This window comes from Microtus ochrogaster, chromosome 1 (assembly GCF_000317375.1).
Source record: "Microtus ochrogaster isolate Prairie Vole_2 chromosome 1, MicOch1.0, whole genome shotgun sequence".
NCBI lineage: Eukaryota > Metazoa > Chordata > Mammalia > Rodentia > Cricetidae > Microtus > Microtus ochrogaster.
In genome coordinates this window covers 45812356-45819002 of record NC_022009.1, presented here as the reverse complement: position 1 = coordinate 45819002, position 6647 = coordinate 45812356, and the positions used below count along the sequence as shown (strand labels likewise).

Below are 6647 nucleotides of genomic sequence, written 5' to 3'. Positions count from 1 at the left end.
TGTAAGAGCCACAGCAGCAGGGACTTTCCTGTGAGGTTGTCTCCACGAAATCAGAAGCGACACCTACAAAGTCTCACTTAACATGACTGCCCAAACATGAGCCCAACAAGGACACCAACAAACATGCCAAACTGCATAGGGAAAGCCCCACAAGTATGCAACCTTTCTCAAAGATCTACAGGCAACAGAGTAAAGCTGGGCGTAGAAGAAGTAGCCTTCTCTGTAGCAAGAATTTTAATTGGTCTTAATAATAAAAACCCAGACAAGTTTTTTATCAGGGATGAAAGCTGAAGAAGCAGAGAATCAGAGCAGCCAGCCACTGGAGACTTCTTACCTCTACCCATGCCGGACCGAAGGGGCCATCCTGTCTCTACGAATCCTTAGACTGACTGGTTGCTGTCTCTACAAAACCTGAAACTGCATCCATCTTTATAAATCTCAGACTGCAATGAGCTCCTGTCTCCTCCTGCCTTATATTCCTCTCTCCACCCAGCCATATCACTCCTGTCTCCTCCTCCCTAGTGCTGGGATTAAAGGTATAGGATCTCAAGTGATCCTTCATGTGAGCTCTGTTTCTCTTTTAGACAGAGTCAATCTCATGTAGCCCACGGTGGCCTTGAACTCACAGAGGTCCGTCTGCCTCTGTCTCCGGAGCCCTGGGATTAAAGGGCACATACCTTTAGTATGTATATAGTAAAGCAGACTTTAAGTCAAAGTTTTGGGACATCTATTTCATAGAACAAACACTTACTGGACAAGACAGTCAAGTCCAAAAACCAATAATCGTAGATGACTTCAATTCTCTGCTCATCAATAGCTAGAACATTCAGACAAAAAATAAAGATGTTACAGAATTAAATATCACCACAGATAAAATGGGCTTAACAGATATTTATCCAAATTTTGTATAACAGCTACAGAGTGCACAATATTCTCAGAAACCTGTAAGATATTCTCTAAAACAAACCACATTTTATGCTTTAAAACAAGTCTAACAAATGAGAAGAAAATCAAAATAATTTCTTATATTCTACTATGTTGTGGCAGAACAAAACTAAAAATCAATAGCAAGAAAAACAACAGAAGTTACGGAAACATCTGGAGCTTGAACAATATACCCTTGAAGAGTTGATGTATTTTTGAAGAAATCAGAAAGGGGGTTAAAAAAATAGAATGAAAATAGAACTTGCCAGAACCTTTGGGATACATCAAAGATAGTTCTAAGAGGGATGTTTATCATTGTGAGTGCCTGTGTTAAAATAATAGAGACATTAAATGATGTAGTGGCGCATCGTAAGATGCAACAGCATGCTAACACTGCAAGCCAGTAGATTGAAAGAACTATGGGAAGAAATCAAAGGAGATGAAAAACGATACAAAGAACTAATGGAAGAAAAGTTGATTCTTTGAAAAATAAATATGACTGACAAGTCCTAGCCAAACCCAAGAGAAAGGGAAGACCCAAATTTATATTAACAATGGAAAAGAGATATTAAAATTGATAGCAATGAACTTCAGAAGATCTTAGAGAATGTTTTGAAAGTCTGTATTCCAAGAAATTGGAATCTCTAAAAGAGGCAGATAACTTCCTACTGAAGCTGAAACAAGAGGATGTGAACAGTTTAGACAGACTTATTTGAAATGAACAAACAAGATTGGAACAGTAACGATGAGTCTCCCAAAGAGGAGCCCGAGAGCAGGCAGAGTGACTGATGGATCCTATCCAATGGTGAAAGCGGAGCTAACAGTCAGTGTTCCCCAAGCTAGGGGTAAAGCGAAGGAGTGAAGCCAGCATCATCTTATAAAGCCACTATTGTCTTGATATCAAAGCTAAGCAATGACTCAAGAAAGAAAGGAAATTATAGGCCAATTTCCCTAACAAATGTAGATGAAAACATCTTCACAAAATACTTGAAATTTGAAATCAACAGCACACTAAAAAAGTACATTGTGATCAAGTTGGCTGTATTTCAGGCATGCAAGGATGGGTCAACACAAGCAGACTAACAGATACAGCACAACAAAAAGTTAGATACAATGGCAGAAATGTCTGAATCATCTCAGTGCATGGAGAAGTCAATATCCCTTCATGATGAGGAAGAAATCATGAACATCAATATAATGAAGCTATCCAGGACAAAACCCCAAGTAACATGGAAACACTGAAAGCGACCCCTCTAAAACCAGGATCTCTGTGCTCTCCACTCTCAATGTAAAGACTGGAGTCTCAGCCAGACCTACGGACCGTATTTGTTCCCTTTCTGCTGCTGAAGTAAAACACCATGACCAAGGCAGCATATAGAAGAAAGGCTGCTGTTTAGGGATAATTGATCACACTGTGAAACCCAACACTATGGTAATAAAACCAGCCGTAGATGATGGGGTAACTGGTTGACAGAAATTAGCCATAGAGAGTATGGAGGACGCAGGGAGACCGATAGAGAGACACACAGGGAGGTGTAGGGAGGGACTTGGAGTTTGATGGTCTTCTTGGGTTGGGATGGCTGGAGAGACATTCTCTTTCTGTGTCAGGCCAAAAGAGAAAGTCAACTGGTTGCTTCTTGACTCCTCTGAGCTAGCAGATTTTCACCCCAACATCTGACTCCCGAGGCTTTATTGCTAAATAGAATGATACTTAGTTAAAATCTACATTTGGTGGCAATGACAGAGCTGGTGCTGGTGGGGCTGGAAATCCCACCAGGCTGCATCAGGACACGGACTGTGGGGGCCTAAGTGACAGGGCACTTGCTGTGGGACCATGGGGTCTCAGTATATTCGAAAGTCACCCCAAATTCCGTGCTTTAAGGTGGTAATAGCTTGATGAAGTTTGTATAGTAAGAGAACAAGAAGGTAATAAATCAAGGTGCTTTTCAAACATGTTGCTGGAAATATAAGGAAGACGGGTTACAGCTACCATAGTCCTGAGATGTTGTGTGCCATGTTTAACTGGCTGGAAACCAGGGGTCTGTGTCTACAGTCTAAAGAAATTACCAAATGGCCACAAGCACATTAGGTCACATATGGAGGGGAGCGATAAATGTCTTTTAAAAAAGGCTAAATATAGCTCTCTTTGCCCCATCTACTGCCAGAATGAAGACCATTCTCAGCAATCAGACAGTCGACATTCCGAAAATGTGGACATCACTCTGAAGGGGGGCATAGTCATTGTGAAGGGCCCCAGAGGAACCCTCCGGAGGGACTTCAATCACATCAATGTAGAGCTGAGCCTTCTTGGGAAGAAGAAGAAGAGGCTCCGGGTTGACAAATGGTGGGGCAACAGGAAGGAACTGGGCACCGTCAGAACCATCTGCAGCCACGTTCAAAACACGATCAAGGGTGTTAGCTGGGCTTCCGCTACAAGATGAGGTCTGTGTACGCTCACTTCCCCATCAACGTCGTTATTCAGGAGAATGGGTCTTTGGTTGAAATCCGAAATTTCTTGGTTGAAAAATACATCCGCAGGGTTTGGATAAGGACAGGTGTTGCTTGTTCTGTCTCTCAAACCCAGAAGGATGAATTAATCCTTGAAGGAAATGATACTGAACTTGTTTCAAACTCGGCGGCTCTGATACAGCAGGCCACAACAGTTAAGAACCGGATATCAGGAAGTTTTTGGATGGTATCTATGTGTCTGAAAAGGGAACAGTGCAGCAGGCTGATGAGTAGACCTAAGTTACCAGTTCCAGAAACAAGATCCTGAATTTTAATACGATCTGGGGTGTCTTTTGAGACAATAAAAGACCTGTATTGAAAAAAAAAAAAGGCTAAAGATGTCCCGAGATTACCTGGCTGTGGACGCGCCACATTCCAGCCTTTCTAACTGATTGACTTGCTGATCGGCTCTGCAGAAGGTTCAGTGGGTGACGAGGGTCCATCCTTTCAGGAATTCCCTTCACAGTTTCCCCAAGGAGCAAGCATGCTATTGTTTGCAAAGAGCCCAGATACAAACTTTCTCTCACTGCTAGGAATACCCATTCCTAGGGTCTGTTACAGATGAGGCTGAGCAGCAGGCAGGAGCAGTCCTCATGGAAGGGGGACAGCAGGCGAAGCTGTTAAGAAAGGGGCTTGTGGACCAGATTAAAATCCTAGCCACTGTCATAGTTATCTGTATTTGACATAACATATGACGTGAAAGAGGAGTTTTATACCTAAAATTGAAACAGCCAAGCACACTGTCTGGCCTAACAAGGGGAGTGGGCTCAGAGGAAGGAAATGGATGACTTAAACCATTTATATATTTGAATATATGAAATATATTTAAAAGTAGATTGACTATGCATTTCTTCCCTGTGTTTATAGTTATCTGTATTTTATTTACCTATTACCTTCTAATTTTTCCTTTTGGCCATGGTCTTATAACTATAATCTTTTCTTTAACCTTATCTACACATAACTATAATCTTTTTTTTTTTTTTTTTTTTTTGGTTTTTCGAGACAGGGTTTCTCTGTGGTTTTGGAGCCTGTCCTGGAACTAGCTCTTGTAGACCAGGCTGGTCTCGAACTCACAGAGATCCGCCTGCCTCTGCCTCCCGAGTGCTGGGATTAAAGGCGTGCGCCACCACCGCCTGGCACACACATAACTATAATCTTATATGGAGTGGCTAACTTTAATTCTTGTGAAAGATTTTTTTTTTGTTTTTGAGACAGGGTTTCTCTGTGTAGCCCTGGCTATTTTGGAACAATCTCTGTAGACCAGGCCGATCTTGAACTCAGATCTGCCTGACTCTGCCTCCCAAATGCTGGGATTAAGGGTGTGCACCACCACTGCCAGCTAGGAAAGACTGGCTTTTACTATCTAAATTACCTTATGTCTTATTTGGATACTGACTTTTTCTGCTTTATTATTTTGGTATTTAACCAGATTTGAGTTGGAGAAGCAAGTGAATAGTTACATTATGGAAGAGACTGGGTAGGAACATAGAATTCTTTTCTTTTTCCTTTTTAATGTGCGCAGGTGTTTTGCCTGCCTGTATGTCTGTGCACCACCCATGTGCCTGCCCCCCAAAGGGCACAGAAGAAGGTATTGGATCCCTTGGAAACAGAGTTACAGATGATTGTGGGTGTTCAGAATTGAACCTGGATCCCTGGGAAGAACAGCCAGTGCTCTTAGCCATTGAGCCACCTCTCCAGCCCTAATATAGCATTCTTTAAAAACACTTTTTTCCAGGGTTGTCTTTTCCTAATGTACCAAAAATTATTATTAATAATGGGGTAGAAGACAGGAGGTCAGATCTGTTAGAGGTTGAGTTTTATATTTCTTGTAGGAATAATCAAATCTTATTCTTTTAACAATAAAAGACTCACTTTTATTGTTTTGTTTATGTATATATGTGTGCCTGCGTAAATATACACCACCTGTGCAGTATGATATGCCCAGGGAATCCAGAGGAGGGCACCAGACCTCTCGAAGCTGGGCTCCAGGTGGCTGTGGGTCCGAGTCTGAACTCAGATCTGCTGCCAGAGCAGTCAGAGCTCCTCACCACTGAGCCATCTGCTCCAGCCCTCAAATTTTGTTTCTTATTTTTAGTGGTTAGAAATGGAAACAGGACTCTAGTAGGAGTTACTTTAGTGTTACACATCTCCTTTTTAGTAGCATAATGCAAATTTGTTTAATTATTTTTAAAATCCCAGCTAGTTATACTATGGGATATCTTAAATATTCATTTAATTAAGAAACATCATGTTTTAAGGTATAAAATATGATTTTTGTTATTTTTAGAGATCGATATCTTTTGTATAATTTGAATAGAAACAGTTACCCCAAATCCAGCCAGAAAGAAGTTCCTTAGGCGCTTTGGATTTAAGATATAGCCCCCCTCCTGTGAATTCTTCTGGAAGATTAGAAGTAGTTTTTGTAAATTTGAAAAATTAGAATAAAAAATTCAAATTCTACTGAAAAATGAGTTTTTTTTTTTTTTTACAAAGATAGTGAAAACACTTGAATATTTTAAACATAAAAACGAGATTTGAGGAAGGTAGTGTTCTGGGTCAGGGAACAGCCATCCCAAAGTCAGGAGGAACGAAAGGACACACTGTATCGTCACTGAAACCACAATTAACACTGTTTTATCACGTATGAGCATATGAGATCAAATGCTAAATATTACAAGCAGTTAAAAATATCTAAAGATAAAAGGATTCAAGGGTTGGAGAGACGGCTTGGTGGTTAAGAGCCCTGGCTGCTCTTCTTGAGGACCAGGGTTTGGGTTCCCAGCATCCACACAGCGGCTCCCGACCACCTGTATCCAATCCCAGGGAACCTGGTGCCCTCTTCTGACTTCCACAGACATCAGGCCTGCTTGTGGTGCAGGCAAAACAGTCACACACATAAAATAAATTAGACAAACCTAAAGCATACTTTTTTGGAAGCATTTGAGAAATATACGAGGTGGGAGAAATGTTTGGTTACTCGGCACCCTCACCTGTCAAGGGCACCGAATACAAGCAGCACACACACTGTTTGAAGTCCGCTGGGGCTGTTCTCAGTGAAGCAGGCACATGTTCTTAGGAGGCTGTGGATATAGACGGTCATCTCCCGGGACTTGCAGTCAGTGGTAGGTTAGGAGTACCGAGCGCCCTCTTCCTGCAGGCGGATGGTAGGTTAGGAGTACCGAGCGCCCTCTTCCTGCAGGCGGATGGTAGGTTAG

General features: G+C 41.8%; 1 pseudogene; it reads left to right on the top strand.

Moving 5' to 3' along the window:
* Positions 1 to 3090: 3090 nt before the first annotated feature.
* LOC101983373 lies at positions 3091 to 3703 on the top strand (annotated as a pseudogene).
* The last annotated feature ends 2944 nt before the right edge of the window (positions 3704 to 6647 follow it).